The sequence below is a fragment of the Pteropus alecto genome, unplaced genomic scaffold (genome assembly GCF_000325575.1).
Source record: "Pteropus alecto unplaced genomic scaffold, ASM32557v1 scaffold21, whole genome shotgun sequence".
Lineage (NCBI taxonomy): Eukaryota > Metazoa > Chordata > Mammalia > Chiroptera > Pteropodidae > Pteropus > Pteropus alecto.
Window position 1 is genome coordinate 5,470,912 of NW_006436282.1, and position 21,080 is coordinate 5,491,991.

General features: G+C 37.4%; 1 protein-coding gene and 1 pseudogene across 1 annotated transcript in view; both read right to left on the reverse strand.

Annotated features, from left to right (window-relative positions):
- The window catches only part of ICA1 (islet cell autoantigen 1), a 132,923-nt gene that overhangs the window by 46,995 nt on the left and 64,848 nt on the right, over positions 1-21,080 (reverse strand). The gene's annotated exons all lie outside the window — the stretch shown is intronic.
- The window catches only part of LOC102878230, a 28,650-nt pseudogene continuing 11,212 nt past the window's right edge, over positions 3,643-21,080 (reverse strand).

The following is a 21,080-nucleotide window of genomic DNA, read 5'->3' on the forward strand; positions in this document are numbered from 1 at the left end:
GGCTATCCAATTGTTCCAGCACCATTTGTTGAAAAACTATCCAATTGCCATTGTATTTCCTTGGCACTTTTGGCAAAAATCAAGTCATTATATGTGTGAGTCGATTTCTGGACTTTCTATTCTATTATTTTGACCTAAATGTCTATCCTTAGACCAATACCACAGCATCTTGATTACTGTAGCTTTATAATGAATTTCTAAGTCAGGTAGTATAAGTCCTATATATTTTTTTCTTTTTTGAAATTGTTTTGGTTATTCCAGGTTCTTCATGTTTCTACACATATCTCAGGGCCATATTGTCAATTTCTTCAAAAATGTCCTCAAGATATTGATTAGGATTGCACTGAAGCCACAGATTTCCTGGGAATTGACACTTTAACAGTATCTTCAGACCAGTGCACATAGTATCTCTTTCCACTTACTGGGTTTTTAAAATTCTCTCAGCGTTTTGTTTTGTAGATGTTCACGCACAGGTGTCGTGCATGTTTTGCTCATTTTATTGCAAAGCACTTTATATTTTTGATGCTATTGTAACTGTAATTTGTTTACATGTCAAATTATAATTGTTGATAACTAGAAATAAGATTAATTTTTGTAACCTGATCTTGTATCCTGTGACCTTGTTAAATTCAATTAGTTTTAAAGTTTCTTTTTGAATTTCTTAGGATTTCCTCTTTCTTTCTCTCCCTACCTTTCTCCCTCTCTCCCTCCCTCCTATCTATGCAGATAGAGCTATGTACATATATCATGTTACCTAAGAATACAGACAGCTTTACTTCTTTCTTTCTAAGTTGTATGTTTTTATTTACTTTTCTTACCTTATTATACTGGCAAGGATAACATTGACTAAAAGTTGGTGTGAGAAAACATACTTGCTTTGTTCCTGATTGTACAGGAGAAATGTTTAGTCTTTCATGGTTAAGTATGATGTTAGCTGTCTTTTTTTCATATATGCCTATTATCAGATTGAAGACATTCTCTTCTAGTTTGCTGAGAATTTTTATCAGGAGTAGATATTGGATTTTATCAAATGCTTTTTCTGGATCCACTGAGATGATTATATGGTTTGTTTTTGGTCTACTCACATAGCGAATTACACTGAATGATTTTAATAACCTCTATTCCTCAGATAACTACATTTAGTCAAATTATATTTATATCTGGAAATAGTTCATGTTCCAAAGTCTGTTTTGTCTAGTATTAACATAGCTGCTTTAGACTCCTTTTGATTAGGGTTTTCAGGCTACATATTAATTTATCCTTTTATTCTTAATATATCTGTGTCTTCATATTTAAAGTGAGTCTTGAGACTAGATCCAGCTCAGTCTTGCTCTTTTTAAAAAATCCAATCTCTAACTCACTTTTCTCTATATTTTTCAACAGAGAACAATATGACTTACAAAATATTATCAGTATGAGGAAATGGGGTTAGTCTGGTGTTAAAATGAATCCATTCTGCTTCAAAATAATTCTAATTTTTCTAAGTTCCTTACTAACCACCTATATAGTAATCAGTTCTAGATTTGATTATGAATCAAAGTGTAGTTTACTATATTAAATTTTTTCCCTGCATCACACTTTTATTTGAATGTAGTATTTGGGATAATTGTCTCTAAGGGCTGATATTTCCCAATTAATCTGAAGTCATAATAAACAAGGAACAAAACAGGATTTTGGTGTCTCATCCTCATCATCAAGATTCACTGCCTCCCATCATCAATATTTATTGAGAATTTACAGTGTACTGGGCACAAAAGAATATACAAGAAAACATTGTATTTTTTTTTCACTGTATTTTTTTCTTTTTTTAGAATGTAAGCTCCTCAAGAGAAAAAAAAATACATACCTCTTTGAAAATGGTATTCTTGTTTGGTGTTTTCTGCAAGGTACGAAGGAAATAGTCTGTAGGGTGAGCTTTGGGTATAATTTAGCTCCATCATTATTTAAAGAAGAGAGGAAAAGGATTTTAAAGGTAGACAATGAGACTGGTCAGTCAGGATAGGTAGGGTTTAAAGGGAAATAACACAAGCTCACCAACTAAGGATATTTGCTGCAGTAAATAGGATGAGGGAAATAGTTTGTGGGATGCAAGCAAAGGAAGCAGGGTATCCTTAGACATTGAGTGGAACCAGGAAGATCATGTGGCCTTTCTTCCATGTACATGGCCAACAAGTAGGAATGGCTGGTGACAGGACAGAAGGCAGAAAAGGTAATCCTGTGCACTTGACAAACAGAATAAAGGATCGAAGTTGAAGGCAGGCTGAAAGAGTATTGGGAAATTCTTAAAAAAACAAAAATGATTTGGAAGCACACAACTTACAGTTAATGCTACCCAATGTCATGATGGGCCAAGAACATTATAGCTTCCGAAGTTAGAAAATGCCATATACTAACATTACTTTTTTTCTAATCAATCCCCCCCACCCCCCCAAAAAAAGAAAAACAAAACAAAACATCTTTTTTTTTTTTTTTCAAGGGGGTAAGGGGGAATATGGGATGTGGTTGGGAACAGTAGTGGTTATATTTATAGTATTTTGTAATGATAAACTTTGTATTTAAACTTGGTAAAAGCCCATTAGCTGCCAAGAGGGAATAAGGAATAAATTTTCAAAAATGTATAACTTCTTTTAGAAGTTTCAGAACCAAGACTAACTTACATGAAAAGCTGGAGCGAAAGTAGCTGAAAAGTCCATTTATAAAACTTTTATTCCACTTACATGAACTTAATATATGTGTTCTTAACAATTATGCTTAGATTGTTCATGAAAATTTTATAAGACATTACACAAAGCTTGCCATCATCTCAAGTTATTTCCCCGTTAACTATTTTTACAGCACATGCACGTTACCTAAGTATCAAAAAAAATCACAAAAGCAAAAAAAAAAAAAAAAGTTAAAATATGGCTTTTTGGTTTTACTGCTGTGCTGGATATACATGATGTAATGGATATCAAGCAATTCATTTTACTGTATCTTTACTTGTACTTTTGTTCTTAGGTTGCCTAAAACATTTAAATGCAAATAAAATGAGTGTAGCAAAAATAATGAAAGCAAACAGCAGTAACTTTACATATAATGGAATGTGAATCGTTTCTGCCCTCATCCAGAGTAAATTGGGTCACAACTAAAGGAATACTTCTGCAGCTGTAGTCAAAGTGTGCACACTGAGATCGAGTATTCCACAGACAAACACATGGTTCAGCATGTGCGATCCATGGGATGTCCATTTCTACTTCAGCCTCGTAAGTGCTCCAAATGTTAAAGTACCCACAATAACTACACCTGTGACTGGAACCAATTATCCCTTTTATTCCCCACCAGGACAAACCAATATGTAGGCAGTTCTCTCCACTTAGACATGGAAGCAGTTTTAACACTGGCCCTTGTGAAGCCACAATGTACCAGAAGGACTATGCCAAACATTTGTAACTTATATAAAATTCCACATCCCCATATTGGCCACCTCAAGATGAAACAGATTACTCTCTAAATGTTAATTGACTCCACTTCCCTAATATTAAACATAAATACCACATGAGAAATACAGAAATTCAAATAGAAGTAACATAAACATGTCGTAAATCGTAAACAAAAAACTATTTGTGGGGCAGCATGGATGACAAATGGTCTACTGCGTAAATTTTAGAATGAGGCAGACAAAAGTTGGAAGGCTGGTTGATTTTCTCCTTCTACTCCTGCTTCAGCTTCATCTCTTTGGGTATGTAATGTCCACAATGTCATGTAATCTCTCAGTAATTGCATTATCAGTGTGCTGTCTTTGTATGACTCTTCACTTAATGCATCAAGTTCAGCAATGACTTCATCAAAAGCTGTCTTTGCAAGAGAGCAGGCTTTCTCCGGGGAGTTCAGACTCTCATCATAGAACACAGAGTAGGTAAGGGCCAGACCCAATCTGATAGGATGTGTTGGTTGCATTTCCTTTTTGCTGATTTCAAAAGCTTCTTGGTAATGAGTGTTGTGACTGAGCCACAGTCCCTTTCTTGTCATCACCAACAGCAACCCTAGCCAAGTAACGGTAGTAGTCTCGTCTCCTTTCATTTCCAAATAGAAGGCTTTGCTCTCTGCTTGTGAAGTGTTACAAGTCAAGAACATTTCCCAAGAGAGATGGTACCTCACTGCCAATATCTCTTCCCTTGGTTTCAATTTTCCCTCCGTATTCTTGAGCCATCCACTGTTTTTTCTCAGCACCTTCATCTTTTGCTCAATATTTGAGACGACCCTCCAAGATGACCTGCGTACATGCTCCTACAACATTTTTATAAGCAGTTGAGAGAAGATTCCTCTCCTTATCGGGTAATCCAGCTCCTTGCTCAGTTACAGACTTCGTGCAGACTGCCATGTCATCATGTCGTTCAGCCTGCTCAGCCAGTTTAGCCTTCTGCACTAGCTCCTTTTTACTAATGACTGGGTGTTTTGTGTCTGGAGTGGGTGGTGGTGGACGGATGGGGGCTCAGCAGTCTCCATTAAATTTTTAAGTTTTAAAAATTCTCTTTGAAAATAGGACAGTATTTGTTTATGTTATTTCTGGCATCTCTGATTTCTCAAAGTTTGCTGGCAATATTTCTGTGCTTGGATATATGGGACATAATTCATCTAAGTTCCGTGACTAAGTGTATTTAAATACAACTAACACGCATTAGCCCCTTCCATAGATTGAGGTTCAAGTGTTCCTTTAGAGTTTCTTTTTTATCCTTTCCAGTTTTAATACCACTTCCCTTAGTAGAGATGAAAGTACAATAAGAGATGAAAGTACAATAGTTTTGCTTTAATTATTAAGATTAAATCATCCCAAAATGTATTTTCTAGCTCTATCCACAGTAAAGGTCTAAAATAATGGCTAATTCAGAAGCAATGAGCACCCCCAGCATCAAGATCATGGCCTCTAACTACCATGTCTCTCTCAAAGGAACCAGAGTTTCTTGTCAAAAATGGCTGATTCCAGCGCTAGGGCAGGAAATATATAAGATGATTCTGAAATATTTTGTTGTACAAGAAAGCAAAAAAGACCACTACCGGGGTCATGTCCAAAGGACTCAGGAGTCAACCTGAAGATGTTCTCACTATCAAAGATGAGACAATTTGAGGATCAATAAAGTAATATTGGCAACGATAAAAGCCAATCTAATATATCCAAATCTATGAGTTATATTGATACTTAAAAACAAGGAAATGAACAAATTTACCAAACAAAACAAAACAAAACAAAAAAACTCCCCAGGCACCTGCAGAGAATGCCAGTGAACCAACTCAATATTCTGACAAAGAATCACACATTTATCCTGTCCTTGCTATCAAACTGTACTGTATTTCAGGATAACCTGGTAGTTAATGAGAAAAAGTAACTCATTATTGAACCATTAAAATGTATTAATGAAGAAGGAATACATAATACATTAGACCATCTGGTCCCATCTGGCTGCATACTCACAACAGTTTTGTTGTTAGTATGTTTCATAAAACTTAAGTCATTCCAAGTTTTAGCTACCCTGGCATCATTCTTCCTTCTTAAATCCCTTCTTTCCTCCCAAGGAAGATTATTGAGCACCTATAGTTCTAGGTACTGAGGAGAGCAGAGAATAAAGCCAAGTCTCTGCTTTCATGACGGTTACGTTCTAGTGGGTGAAACTGGGTAATAAACAACAGAAGTTAATCTGTGGTTTGTTAGAATGTGAAAATAAAGCAGCATAGGAAAGGTACAAGAGTAGGGCTAGGGAGCGGTGGTAGAGGATTCTGTTTTAAATGGAATAGCCTGGTAAAAGCTTCCTGAGATGGGGATCTTGGAACAGAAACCTGGAGGAAGTGAGGAAACAAACCATGCAGATATGAGGGGAAAGAGCACTCTGAGCAGAAAGAATGGTACGTGCAAAGGCTCTGAGGCTGCATTGTTCTTGGCTTGTTCAAGGAACAGTGGTCATTCTTTTTAGTTCTATGCTTCTTTTCCCATCTGTTTTACGTGCCTTATTAAAATGTAAATTTATGAACAAATAGATAAAATGGCACTCTTAATCTGACTGAATGGGTGATTTAAAAAGTTCTATATTATGAAAATCAACATGCGACAATATGAATAGTTTTAATAATATGTTTCTATAGAAAATTCACTTATATGTCCATTTTTTTCCTTCAAGTTTTTTTTTAAATGAATCTCATCCATTGGAATTGAATGATATTTAAGTGTGCATGAAAAGTTTTCACATCCATCCTCCACCCCCCTTGTACACTGGTTTGAGATTTTTCCCATAAAATGGCAAGAAAATGAGAAACAACTTACACTCCATAGTGCAGGAAACAAACACTACCACTCTTAGCAGCATTATTCTAGCATGAGAGTTACATCTAAATACTAAGAGAGACCCTCACACCTGTAAGAATGGCTATTATCAACAAGACAAGTAATAAATGCTGAAGAGGTTGAGGGGAAAAAGAACCCTCATACACTGCTGATGGGAATGTAAATTGGTACAGCCACTTCGGAAAACAATATGGAGGTTCCTCAAAAGAAAGATTAAGGGCAGAATTACCATAGGACCCAGTAATCCCTCTTCTGAATATCTCCCCCTCAAATTTGAAAACATTTATCTGTAAAGATATATGCACCTCGATGTTCACTGCAGCCTTATTCATGGTGGCCAAGACATGGAAACAACCAAAGTGTCTTTTGATAAAGATGTGGTACATATACAGTGGAATATTACTCAGCCATAAGAAAAGATGAAATATTGCCACTTAAGACAAAATGGATGGACCTAGAAATAATCATGCTAAGCAAAATAAGTCAGACAGAAAAAGTAGAGAACCGTATGATTTCACTCATATGTCGGATATAAAATTGAAAGCAACAAATGGAGAAGACAAACAAAAACTCATAGACACAGACAATAGTTTTGTGGTTACCAGAGAAAAAGGGGGGAGGGAGAGGTAGATAAAGAGGGGCAAATATATGGGGACAGAAGAAAATTTAACTTTGAGTGGTGAATGCACATGCAATATATAGATGATGTATTATTGAACTGTACAATTGAAACCTATATGATTTTATTAGCCAATGTCACCCCAATAAATTTAATTTAAAAAAATGATGGAAGAGTGATACTGAAAAATAAGAGTGAGAGCGATTTTAGAACAAGGCCGGAGAGCGATGCATATTCCACTGATAGAAGGAAGTGGGCGTGGCATTGGAGAAAGCGCTTCCACGATCCGGAAGACAAAATGGAGAAGGAATCAACTCTTGGGTCCCATAACCAATGAAACAGGTGGCGCAGGGGTGAGAGGCTGAAGGAATGGGGTAGGGTGTGGTGGGCAAACTGGGGAGGGGAAAGGAATGGATTGGCCAGGCCGACTTTTGATCTAACTGAAGGAGGGGGAGGGATAGGTTGATTTGAAGAAGAGGGAATTTGAAGTCAAACAAAGAAATAAAGCAAACAGAGAGAAAAAATAGGGAAGAAATCTGTACCTATTTAGTACTGCAGCTATAATGGTTAATAATTAGTATTTGCCCAAAACAAGGAAGATGTGGTTGTCATTATATTTCATTTTCTCCTAAAATGCATTTTGAACTTTTAACAGTTCAGCAAAATAAATAAGCAGTGATAATTATAAGGGTTTTCAGCTCTATTACTGAATTTGTAGATAAACTTGAATCTTTCAGCTAGTATCCCCTTTATTAATTCAAACTGTTTATCAAGACTAGGGTGTTGGATCCACCTGTGTCTTCAAGATAAGGCACACATGTCCCTGACATAATCTCAACTCATTTATAGGAACATGGCAGGCAAACTTCATTCAGATGCTAATGAAAAAAGTCCAAATTTCTTCCCTGCTCTGCTCTTCAAAAGTTCAGGTTTATAACATATTCTGATCACGAGGGCAAAAGTCACCTCAGAGAGTGGAGTACACCAACTTGTGTAATGTATAAAATATTGTACTGGATAGATACCTTAATCAAATAATTCTCTCAATGATGATTCAGGAGAAGAATGATTTAGTATACTCTCTCGTTTCCAGGAAGAGGTTTTTAACTCTCCTCTGTTTATTTCACCTAATCACGTGTTCCAAGTTGGACCAGGAGAGGAAGGAGGAATGAACATTTAAGGAGGGCATTGTTTAACAACTGTTACAATTTTATAGAAGAAAAAACTTAGGTACAAAATGATTTGCTTAAAACCAAACAGCCAGACAGTAGAAAGGCCAGGAGGCTTGGATATTATCTCCTTTTGTAATACAAACTCCGCACCCATACCTTGCCTGCTTGCCTGCCTGCCTTCCTCTAGCCCATCCACCTCCTCACCCACATCACCTCTCAGGCACCATATGCTCTGGGCATACTGAGCTGCCATTCTCCAGCGACATCATGTCAAACCCACCTCCGTGCTTTTGCACATTTCCTCTGTCTGGAAAGCCCTCCTCTTGTTGTCCACATGGTAACTCTTACACACCTTTTAGGTTTCCACTCAAAGGTTTTCTCTTCCAAGAACCTTTTTTGTAATGCTCCTCAGCTGAGTGAGCAACTTTGTCTTCTCTGCAGTCAATGCACTTTGCAAACACCCTTCTGACACAAAACTATGGTAAGTGCTACCTGCCCCCATGTATGCACAGGTACCCTCTGGATTATAAGGTTCTTGAGTGAAGAAGCTATTCAATTTTACAAGGCTAAGGCTATGTGCCTCCAGGTAACAGGTATGTAAACACATTCAGTGAATAAAGAGACTACCAGAATGAGTGAACAATCAGGCCTTGCTTTCCCACCAGGTTATACTGCTCTTCAAGAGTGCACAGCACACTCTGTTTGCTGAATTACTATTAGACTTTCCCAGACACTGACCCTCTTCCTCACCACTATACCACCACTTACCAATTAGGTGTTATACAGACGTGCAAATACTCTCAGTTGATTCTCACAACACCCTGCACCATACTTTTGTTTCTATTACACAGAAGAGGAAACTGGGTTTCAGAACCATTAGGTACCTTGCCAAAACTAATTTGACTGGCAAGGGAGGGGCAGGATGTGAAAGTCCACACTTATTTTCACTAAATCAATTTGCTTTCCCAATTGTAGCAAATCTCAAACTAGCAAGATTAACTGCATATTTCCCCAAATGGGGATAGTAGTAGCACTTCGTTTACTACTCTTTTTCCTTGTCACCTTGTCAACTCGCATTACATAAAAATACTCTGATATGTTAAATTTGTGATTCTGGCTTCTTGTTTTAAAATACAAACCAGTACTCACTATGCAATAATACATCCATTCATGTAGAATCAAAGAAGAAAAGGTCTTCTATTCTCGAGCTCTTGGCAAGTTGAAATAAATAGTTAAAATTATTCACAATCATGTAGTTTATAATATGCAGATATACGTAAGATTACTTTAGCTAGCGATCACACTGTCCCAACACTTTTAATGTTTGCTTAGCTGATAAATTATTTTTTCTGTTTTTAACATAAAGCAATTCTGTCATCAGAAAATTTAACTGACTGGGTTCACTTCCTCTTTGAGGTCATTAGTGGAAATATTAACTCAGGTCACAAGACTGAGCCCAGGGCACAAGTTTTATCAATTTCTCTCTAATCTGAGAAACGTACATTTCAGAAGACAGTAAAAGGCTACAATACTGCCATTTTATCCCATTGGTATTTCTTGTATTTTATCATGTTTTTAAAATCTATCATTATTCCTTTTTTTTTTTTAATTATTCTGTTTTTAATCATTTATTCATGTCTATATGCCATGTGAAAGGCTGGAGAATTTGCTTGTGTCTCTTGGCTGCCCAAGCTAAACCTGCTTTTACTTTATATTACAGCATATTTTTATTATGCACGTTAATGGTCATTCCTTTAGTGATCGTACTCACAAACAAATCAATTCATAAATTAACAGGCGAATGGATTTGCTGAAAATTATCTTGTTTGAGGGCTTGTGGTTATTCACCTGCTGGTGGGTCCTGAGTAGAGTGAATGGGGAGAAAGATCAGGCCTTTTCCTTTATGGATCCATGTTGCTGCCCTTGAGGAGTATCCTAAAACACTGATGAATGAACACCACCTTCACTGGTTCCTCAGAATACTGAGCATAAATCCAGACTCTACCCTGCACGCACACCCTTCATGATCTGACCCTGGCCCACTTCTCTACTTTCGTCTTTGTCCTCCTTCTCGCTCTCATTTTTTTCTCCAGCAAATCTTCCAACTCATTCTTTTCTCTCAGTGATGTCATAATTTTTCTCCTTCGTTAGCCTTTCTGAATTCAGCTTGTGCCACTTCTTCTAAGAGCACACTCCAATCCTAAAGTCTGACTTCATATGCACCTCATTTGGGCCTCTATAGTACCTTATGATACACCTCTATTATTTCATATGACACTTATTGCACTGCATGATCACTGTCATTTTAACTGATTATCTTGTTTTATATTCTCCAGGGAGCTTGTGACAGGAACTATATCTTGATTTCGTTACCTTGATTTGGTACTGATAGAAAGAGCTAAAAATGCTATATCTTGATTTGGTACTGATAGAAAGAGCTAAAAATGCTAGTCGAATAAATAATTTTTAACCTGTTACACAGTAATATACACTATAACTTGCTTTAGGTCTGTAGCCTCTACTTTTATAGTCTGATGATTGACATTCTGTCACTTGGTGTGGCTTTTTGTTTTTTTGTTTGTTTGTTTTGTTTTTGTCTGTGTTTTTAGAAGACACTGCCACAGTAATTGTATGCCAAGAAGGAAACTGGTCCAGCTCCTTCAAATTCTCATTAGTCTAAAGATTTGAGATATTTTCTATGTTGAGATTCCATATATTTCTGTAGTATCTCTTCGCTCCTTCTGCTGGAAATCACCTCATTCCAATTTGTTATAGTTCAATTATTTTGGAAAACTTGGGTTTGTGTTCTTCGTACACATCCCATTCATTAAAGGTTTGTCAGTGTTAATTCCTTTTGTCATTATAGGCCTGAGAATATTTTAGATTTTCAGTATGATAAGCAAATGCTCTTGTGGTTGAGGCTGCTAGCTATCCATCAAAACCCATTGGCCTTTCTATATTTTCCCTGAAAATGGGTATATCCATGGACAAAGTTCTCTCCAGTGGAATGTGAGCACATGTAATATGCACCATGTCCAGGGTTGGCCCATAAAGACTTTCTACACATGCTCCTGCATGCTCTGTTTCCTTTTGGGACGACTGGGGCATCCACATCTAGGAAATACTAGGAGACTGATTTAAGGATTAAAAAGGTGTTGTCAGCCTAGATTTCTAAATTACTTCTTTTAGAGCCATTCGAACAACTTGGATACCACCCACGACTCTTTGGTGAGCAAAAACAAACAAAACAAAACAAAACAAAACTATTGGTTTAAACCATGGAATTATGGAATTTTGAGTATCTTTTTGTACCATAGCCTAGCCTAGACTATTCTACCTCATACAGGATGGCTGTAGGAAGAGGCTAGATTAATGACAAGATACTAGATACAGTGTTGGAAGTAGGTTAAAGTCTAATGATGCCATAGGTGATTGTCAGCTATCCAGAAATTTCTTTCCATTACTACTTTGATCAGCAACAAAGAATGTCCTCAGTAATAATCAGGTGATTACTAAAGTGTCCAAAACTTCATTTTAATGCCACTTAATTTTTCAAGAAATATTGTACAGAAATTATGGGGGGCCTGGGATGGGGTTAGTATGGTGGGATAAATATGAAAACAGTAAAACTGCTGGAAAATTCTTTGATGTTTTATCATTAGAGCTGAGAAATCCTAGATGACTTTTTGGTGAATTTCTAATGCTCTCAGCCCAAGTTCCCCAAACTAGCTTCTAAGCGATAATTATATATTCCTTGAAAAGGGAGAAAGTCATTTTTTATATTTTTCTATAGAAGAGATCTCTTGATATTTAGGGCTGGAAGATATATGCTTGAAATGGTGAAGAAATTAGAAAGTTGGATATGTAAACAAAAGACATCTCTCATAATGGTGCTTTCCTTTCTAAAGTGCTTCAAAATAATTGTCACTAAAAGTCATTTTAGTCTGTGCTTTCTTTTTTATATGCTCTATGCCTCTATCCTTCCCTTTCTCTCTTCAAACTACTTGTTTTCAGTTTTTTTCACTATTTAATTGAGATATAGCTTATATTAAAGTAAATTAAAGTTAGCTCCATAAATGTTAAAATATGTATATAAGCACATAACAACCACCCAGATAAATATATAGTACATTTTTAGTACTCCAATAGACTCCTCTGTGTTCCACTCCAGTCAATATCTCCTCAAAAGCAGAACCAATATTCTGAGTATTCTGATGTCTACTACCATGGATTACACTTGCCTGATTTTGACCTTCATATAAATGAAATCATATACTACAGACTCTGAGATGTCTGGTTTCTTTCTATATCATGCTCATGAGATTCAACCATATTTTGCTATGTAGTAATAGTTACTTTCTTTGCTGTATAATATCCCGTTGAATGAACAATACCACAATTAATTTATCCCTACGTCTGTTGATAGATATTTGGTTTGTTTTCACTTTGGGGCTATGATGAATCACATTGCTATGAACATTCTTGTACACGTGGCTTATATGAGCAATCATTTTCCTCAGGTATAGGTCCAGAAGTATATTAATTTTAGTAGGTAATGCCAAAGAGTTTTCCAAAGCAGTTCCATCAGTTTATGCTCCCACCAGCAATGTACGGTAACTCCAGTTGTTCATATCCTCACTAACATTTGTGATTGTCAGTCTGTCTAATTTTAGCCATTTATTGGGTGTTAATTTCCATTTTCCTGGTGATTAATAATGTTAAGTACCTTTGAATATCTGTACTGGTAATTTTGATAGCTTCTTTTGTCAGTGCCTATTCAGATGTTTTGCCCATTTTAATTAGGTGGTCAATATTTTCCTTTTGGAACTGTGGAACTTCTTTAGGTGTTCTGGATAAAAGTTACTTGTTAGATATACGTATTGCAAATATCTTTTTCCACTCTATAGTTTAACTTTTCTCAATGGTGTCTTTTAATGAACAGACTTTCTTAATTTTGATAAGGTACATTTTATTATTTTCTTTTATGGTTAGTGCTTTTCATGGCTTGTTTAAGAACTCTTTGCCTGTCCCAAGATCATTCATATATTTGCCTGTTTTGTTCTGAAAGATTTATTGTTTACCTTTGGACTTTAAGTCTATGGTCTATCTCTCATTAATTTTTACGTATGATATGAAGTAGGGGTCAGGTTGTTTTCCATATGAATATGCAACTGACCCAGCATCATTTATTAAAAAAATCATTATTTCCTCCAATAAATTGCAGTAATGCTTAGGGTATAAACCAGGTGAACTTACATACATGTGTGTGTGTGTGTGTGTGTGTGTGTGTGTGTGTGTGTGTTCATGATCTAGTCTGTTCCATTGGTTGATTATTTGTTGGTCAATGCTGCACTGTCTTAATTGCTGCAACTTTATAATAAGTCTTAATATCTAGAAATGTATGTACTTCTGCTTTATTCTTCTTTTTTAAGACCACTTTGGCTATTCTAAGTCCTTTGTATTTCTATATAAATTTATTGTCATCCTGTGAATTTCCTGTTAGGATTGGGATTTGTGTTGCATTTAATCTATAGAACAATTTGGAGAGTACTGATATCTTAACAAAATGGAATTGTCTAATCTATAAATATGGTATTTCCTTCCCTTTACTTAAGTCTGCTTTAATTTTTCTAAACAATGTTTTTGTAGTTTTAGAATTTGTAATATAGGAGTCTTGCATGTCTTTGGTTAGACATATTCTTGGGCACTGGTCATTTTCAGTTTTAGACGTGGCTAAGAAAATAAGCCGATGTTTAATTAAGAATATAAAGCACTACTAGTATTCTCATCACCTTGCTTAAGAGGTAAAAAGAACACAACCCAAATGAAAAATAAATATATACTACAAATATAGTGAAAGCTATGTAGAATATTATCTCAATGTTAAAATGTTAAAGTCTTCTTGCTTTCTAAGAGTTGAACATACCTGAGCATATATTATTACTGTAGCAATGTTCTTTAAACCTACTTCCCTATTATCTAATTAAAGTTACCATTAGCTAGTTACACAGCTTATGGTAGAAACATTCAATGCCTCAGTCAAATTCCTTTCATTTCTTTGCCATTCGCTCCCTGACTCTTCTGGGCTTCCACACGTCCCACAACTCTGCTGGGAAAACTCGTCCTCTCCTTCCCCTGCTCACCTGGCTGCTAATTCTGCACTCATAGTCTTCAGTTTAAATAGTAATATCTCTGAGAAGCCTATCCTGACCCATTGGACAGAACTGGGTATTCTTCCTATGTGCCCCAACAAGATCCTTTAGGTCCTGTATCCTACCACTAGACTCTGCATTTTGATTGCTTGATTAATGTCTGTCTCCCCTACTACATTAAGAATTCTACGAAGGCAGGGGCAGTGATGGCCTAATTCATAATCTTATTTCCAGAGTCTTGCACATTGCCTGGCTTATATTAATTGCTTGATAAATACTTAAAAGATGTAATATAAAATTTGGGCAGAGTAGAAGAATGGGACTTTTTTTTTTTTTTTAAATTGGAGTTAGTAGAGACCGACCACTGGGCTGTCCCAAAGTGGAATCAGTTAAAAGAAGGCCCATTATCCCTGGAATCCTGGTAGTTGTCTTATGGATGCTATATTTCTCCCTCACTTTTATTGTTGATAAAACATAAAGTAATAAACACAGATTAGGATGATGTTAGAAGGAGACCATTCTTCCAAAATAGCCAGCAGATCTAACATTCAGGATTTATGCTACTTTTGAAAATGCTTCATCTTTTTAAAATTTTGTTATTGCATGGTATGCGATAGCTTTTTAATTTGCTCACTTTTGTGTTATGTAGTTCTTTTTGAAAGGAAACCCAATGTCAACCCAAGGTTGGCAAAATAAATGAGAATCTTCACACAGGGAGACTATCTCTTTGAATAGCATATCCCTGAACTTGCTGCCTCCATCACTAGTGTCTTTGGGCACAGCTCCTCAATCACAGCACTGGATGTACAGGGACTTGCAAGGACATTTCTCTAATTTTCCATCGCACAACACAGATCAGGCTAGATCCCCTAACCACAACTTTCCAAAGGACTTGAGAAAAACAAAGGGGAAATAGAGATAAGAGAAGGAAGCTACAACTAAACAGACTGATTTACAAGACTGAGTTTGCTTTTTCAGCTCTTGGTCTCTCTGGGGATAGGGAGGAGGGGATCAGCTTAGCAACCGAGCAGAGACTAACATCTAAATGTCCCTGAGCTCCTAAAAGTCCTTACTCTAGAAAGTAGAGGTAATAATTTGACTATTAAAGATCATCCTGAACACCGTCTCCCCCAAACCTTTGTTCTCCTAAGTGTGATTCTCTGAGATTGTACCTTACAGTGTGAACAGCACTGTCATATCAGAATACAATCCATGAAGATAGGCATATACTGATGTGTGTGTGTTGGGGAGTGGGGTTTGCAGAAAAGGACAGTTTTGGTACAATTTCATGTATTCAGTCAATGAATAGTTATTAAGACCCCTGGCAGTGTGGTAGAATGGAAAGGGCGTCTGATCTGGGGTTACAAAGCCTGAGTTCCATGCACGGATCAAAACCTTCCTAACTTTGTAACACTGGGTAAATTTTTTAACATTTCTGAATTTCTGCCATTAGCCCTAGAAAATGAGCATGAGATAAATAAGAGAGAAGACTGTATATCAGAAGTTTTCTTTAAACCCGTAATGCTGATGCTATTATTAGGACTTATGTGCAAGGTCCTGTGTTTAGCACAATGCAGGTTAATTATGCCTATCTGTAAGGGTTGTTATGAGGATAAATGAGATAGAAACATTTAAAAAATGATAAATGAGGCATGACCCCCACTCTCAAAGAAATTTCACATTGCTGGGAAGATGAATCATGGACACAAATAATAGAAAACAAAGTAGTATTTGAAAAATACCATAGGAATGGAACAAAATAGGATAAGATTTCCATAAATTTATTTTTCTATATATGGTATATTATCACTAACACGGAAGGTTACTTCTAAGTTTCTATTAAGATGTGTATGTTACTTATAAAATAAAAAGAGCTAGTTAACTTGCTAGCATCTTCTACATGCAGAATCAATGGGCTTTTAACTTCCACAGCAAGGTCATAATTATTGTGCATTCTGAATTGGTAAATGCGGTGTCCAGTCACATGCGACAGTGCTCAGGAATATTCTGCTGGCTTTTCCTATGGATAATACACATCTCATCCTGTTTCTGTGGAATAATGTGAGGCCTCAAGTTATAGAATACATCAAGTCTTGGTGCCATTTCCAGGCTCCAAGATGAACTAGCTCAAGGGCCAGCACACTATCTTCTGCTCCAGATGTACTTTTTATCAATAAGGATGTATCGTGTTCAACAGCCAAAGTGTTCTACTCTTTATTTTGAAATAATAGCTGAATTCATATAATAGTTTGTTTTGTTAAAAGGTGAAATAGAGCAGAAAAAAAGGAAATTTGCTTTAACCATGCTCCTTGGGGAATATATCACAATATGAAAGTCACAAGATAGCTTTCGCTCCTCCCAGGCTAATTACAAATAAGCCCTTTAGAATATATTTAGATTTGGAGAAATAATTCATACTTAGAACGAAACCTAACAACCTTCTGTAGATTAAATATCTGTTATATGTTAAATATATATGCAGGAGTGGAGAGTAGATAGTTACCTTGGAGAGGGAAGACATCTGTTAACCATCTTTAACAGTATTTTGAGCTAAACATTTTTAAGATATGAAAGAAAACGAAAAGGAAAAGAGATCAATTAAGAGAGTTCTCTCCTTCTGTGGTTAAAAAAATAGAAAGAGCTCAAATTCAAACGTAAGCAATATTATGACACAATTAAAACTGGTATTTAAAAAAACCCTTAATTTTAACCCTCATCTTTTAAGAATTATAACTGAATATATGAATGTGCCTAATGTATAAAGTGCAGAGCAGACTTATGGAACTTTAAATCAAATGATCCATCATCTATCCATTTATTCACTGATGAATGACTATGCTTAAGGAGTAGTTATCAAAATGTGCTTCCTAAACCAGCAACATCAGCATCACCTGGGAGCTTGTTAGAAATGTAATTCTTGGGCTCTGCCCCTAGACCTACTGAATCAGAAAGCAGAGGATGGGGCTCAGCAATATGTTTTAACAAGACCTCCAGGTGATTGTGTTGCAAGCTAAAGTTTGAGAACCAGCCTCCTGGAAAGAAAAGGTTAGGGGCATGCTCTTTGAAGTTAGAGAAATTTTAGTTCAAATATTTGCACTTAGACTTACTGTCTCTGTGACCGGGAACAAGTCATTTAATCCAAGCCTTAATTTCCAAATTAGTAAACGGACACTGTACCTTTCAGAACTATTGTTCAGATGAAATGAGGAAATATACACAGATGAGATCTATAGTGTGAATGCATCATACACACAAAGCTTGGTGCACAGTAAGCACTCAATAACTAACATCTGCAATTTCTAGGCATAGAAGACCCTGTGTTCAATGCTGCAGAAAACACTGTGTTAATCAGACATGGCTTCTTTTTTCAAGCACCTCAGTCTGGAAGAGGAGCTACACTAGCATACAAATAATCATGATGCAAAGTAGAAAGTGTTAGATGGTCAAAGAGTGGTGTATGGAAGTGCTCTGGGAGGTCGAAAGAGTAGAAGACGCAACATATGAATTGGTTTCTAAAAAAAGAGGAAGCTTTGGGATAAGCACAGATCAAGGGAAGCACATTCCAGATGAAAGAAATATGAAGAAGAGGGAGGGAATCGTGGGATAGATAGTTTGGCTAATGGGATAACGGACCATATAGTTTATTGTCAAAACAGGGGCACTTTGCAAGTAAAGGGGTGCATCATTAATAGCCAAGTCAGGGCAACAGATTTAAAGGAGACCATGAATGACGTCACCCTGGACAACAGGATGTTGGGAATATAAGTACTGGAAATAGGAATGGAGAGTGGGTTAGATTTGTACATTGAAAGGTCTGTAATGATGGGGGAGGGCTCTGTTTTTTAAGTCATGGGGAGATACTCAAGTCCCTGAGCAGAGACATGTCCACAGTGTGTAGGTACTTGGGAAGATTACTTTGGCAGCACTGTGTAGACTGCTACAAGAATGGAGAGGAGGGAGTGGAAGAGAAATTTCCAGAAATGAGATTTTGAAACCAATTAAAGGTGTCAGACAAGAAGAGAGAGAAGCTGAACATGAAGCTATATGTATTTTTGCACTGTGCAATTCCTTTATTTTCTGCATATTAGTTCTTTACCAGAAGCTAATATTTCAAGCCTATATCAACAAACACAAGGAGGTCAAGAGAAGAGACAGGTCAAGGGGAAAGTATCATGAATTCACTTTTGGATATAAGGTGTTCGGTTTGATGGGCTATGTCAAATACAACATGTGACTGGGTCCCAGTGTGCCACCGATACGGGGAAATATGACAACTAGTTAGACTTCCGTTCTTATTTCAGTAAGGCTCTTTCCATCTCTCAAAAGATAAGCCATTCAATATCCTGATATAGCACATAGACTTTTAATTTTATTTGTAATTTTACTCAATGAATATTTAAAACTGGGCATCAATGAATGCCTGTGCTGTACTTAATATGGACCAGACTCTATTCTAAGTACTTTACAAATATTACAGATTTAATCCTCATAAGAATCTTATGAAGTTAATATATTATTATGCCTCTTTTTCTGATGAAGACACTGAGGCACAGAGAAGTTGGGAGACCTGCCCAAGATTATACTGCTATAAAGCACGGAGCCCCAAACTGAACCTAAGAGAATGTGGTTGCAGAGACTGAATTCACCATGTTGTCAAGTGGTTTCTTATACTGAAGACATCTAATAAAACTTGATGGCATTGAGATTGGAAAATAAAAGTTTTATTAACTTAAAGCTGTCCTCGGTGTTTCATTATTTACATGAAAGAAAAGATCTTCAGGTAGTATTTCCAGTTATAATTGACAAATTGATTTCATAGATGCAAAAAACATTACTTCTTATAATACTTTTGAGGAACAGGTATTCACAGCCAAGAGTACAAAATATACTCACGATTTCATAACACATGGTGACCCATTTATTTGGTTTCTAAGGCTCATCATTTGTACGCCAGTAATCTCTGTCTATTCCCTCCTTTCCACACTATACAGAGCCCAAAGTAATCTTCCGCAAAAGCTATTCTACCTACCATAGTCACACTTCCTTGCTCAGAAACCTTCGTAATGACATAATTATGAAATGTCAGACACCAAGTTGCAGAGTCAAGCTTCAAACCTGAGCCACTAATCACCTCCCAAATGGTAGACGACTTTTTTTGAATCACCTTTATTGTTACTATTTTTAATAGTGAGTGTGGAGTAGGGTGGGAGCCTGGCAGGAATTTTTGGTAAATGACATTTAGGAATTATAAATACAAGGAGGTAGCTGGGCCTTTAGAATCATTTTAGGAGTGAAGAATTTTTTAAAAATCTGGGTTAAAGAAGTACAAATTAGTAGTCGATAGATGGTCATGGGGTGGGGAGCACGGCATAGGGAATGCAGTGAGCATTAATATATTGGCTAGGTGGAAAAACGGAAGCAAGAAGGAGCAATTAGGGGGATCATTTTATAAACTATATAAATGTCTAACCAATGTACTGTATACTTAAAGCTAATGAAAATAAATAAATTTTAAAAAGAAAAAAGAAAATCTGGGAATACCACAGTTGCTGGCAATCCAAGGAGTGCTCGGGCAGGGAAGGCTCTGAGGGAGAAAGAGGGAGTTTTTAGGCTGGGGCTCACCAGGTCAAGGAAGAGGACGCCTTCAGGGCAGCACTCAAGGGAATCAGGCCTATGGTTTTGGCAGGCGTGTCCTGTGCATTCCATCTCTCAGTGATGCAAGAAGGAGGGCAAGACTCCCCTGGAGAGGCCAAGGGACTAGCCGAAATGTTAGAACAGCAGATGCAGAAACCATGCTTCCCAGTGAACCGGCGCTGATGGCCAGGGACAGGAGAGAATTAAAACAGCACCCAAGGCAGAAGCGGACCAGGGAGGCAGCCTCTCCTCGAGGGAAGTTTTCATTTGCTGTAGATGCCACCCTCCTGAGCTTTACTACATCCAATGTTCATCTTAGTCACAGCACTTACAAGCATTTTGCTTAGACATTTGTCTCCCCACTAAACACTGAGCTTCTCGAGAGCTGGGATCTGTATTATTTGACTATATCCCAATACTTAGCTCAGAGCCCGACACAAAGCAGGTGCCTTCAGTAAAATGCCTGTGAATGAATGAATGAAATGAGGGTAGAGCTTTGATGAACTGGAGTTATTGTACTAGGAGGAGGCTTATAACTCACTTAGCTCAACCCTATTGTTTTACAGATGATGGGAGATCCAGAGAGGTGAAAGGGCTTGCTGAGGCCCCGTAGGGTTTAGTGCTGGGGCTGGACTGGGAACCCAGAACATACGGGCCATCCTTTCTCCCTCCTACTCGCCCAGCTAGGAGCACGGAGACAGGCCCCACAGTCATTCTAATGTTTGTTGGTTGGTTGTGGGGAATGCAGAATACATTTTCCCATGGAAACAGGTTTTTTCTTCTTCTTCTTCTTTTTTTTCTTTAAATGGTGGTTCGGTTCCCAGGCCAGGCCACAAAAGCCTATTTACCCCATAGCTGAGCTCAACTATAAAACCAGCGGTAGCTCTGAGGCCTCACTGAACCCCCAGCTCTGAGCCCACAGTCTGGGGGGCAGGTGGGCAGCTGGCTCTGCAGGAGGGAGGGCAGAGCTCCCTTGAGCAGACCAGGAGTGTGGAACGGGGGTTGGGCAGGGGGGCTGGGCAGGGGGCCCAGGCAGCAGCTGCAGGAGGCTAGGCAGCCTCTGAATGCCTTGGTGGTTCTTAAGTGGATTGTTTGTAAGTAGGGAACTGTCTGTACTTAGAAAGGCGGATTTCAAGAGGTAGGGGATCCTATTTCACTTGAAGGCCCACAGTAATGAGGGTTCTTTATTC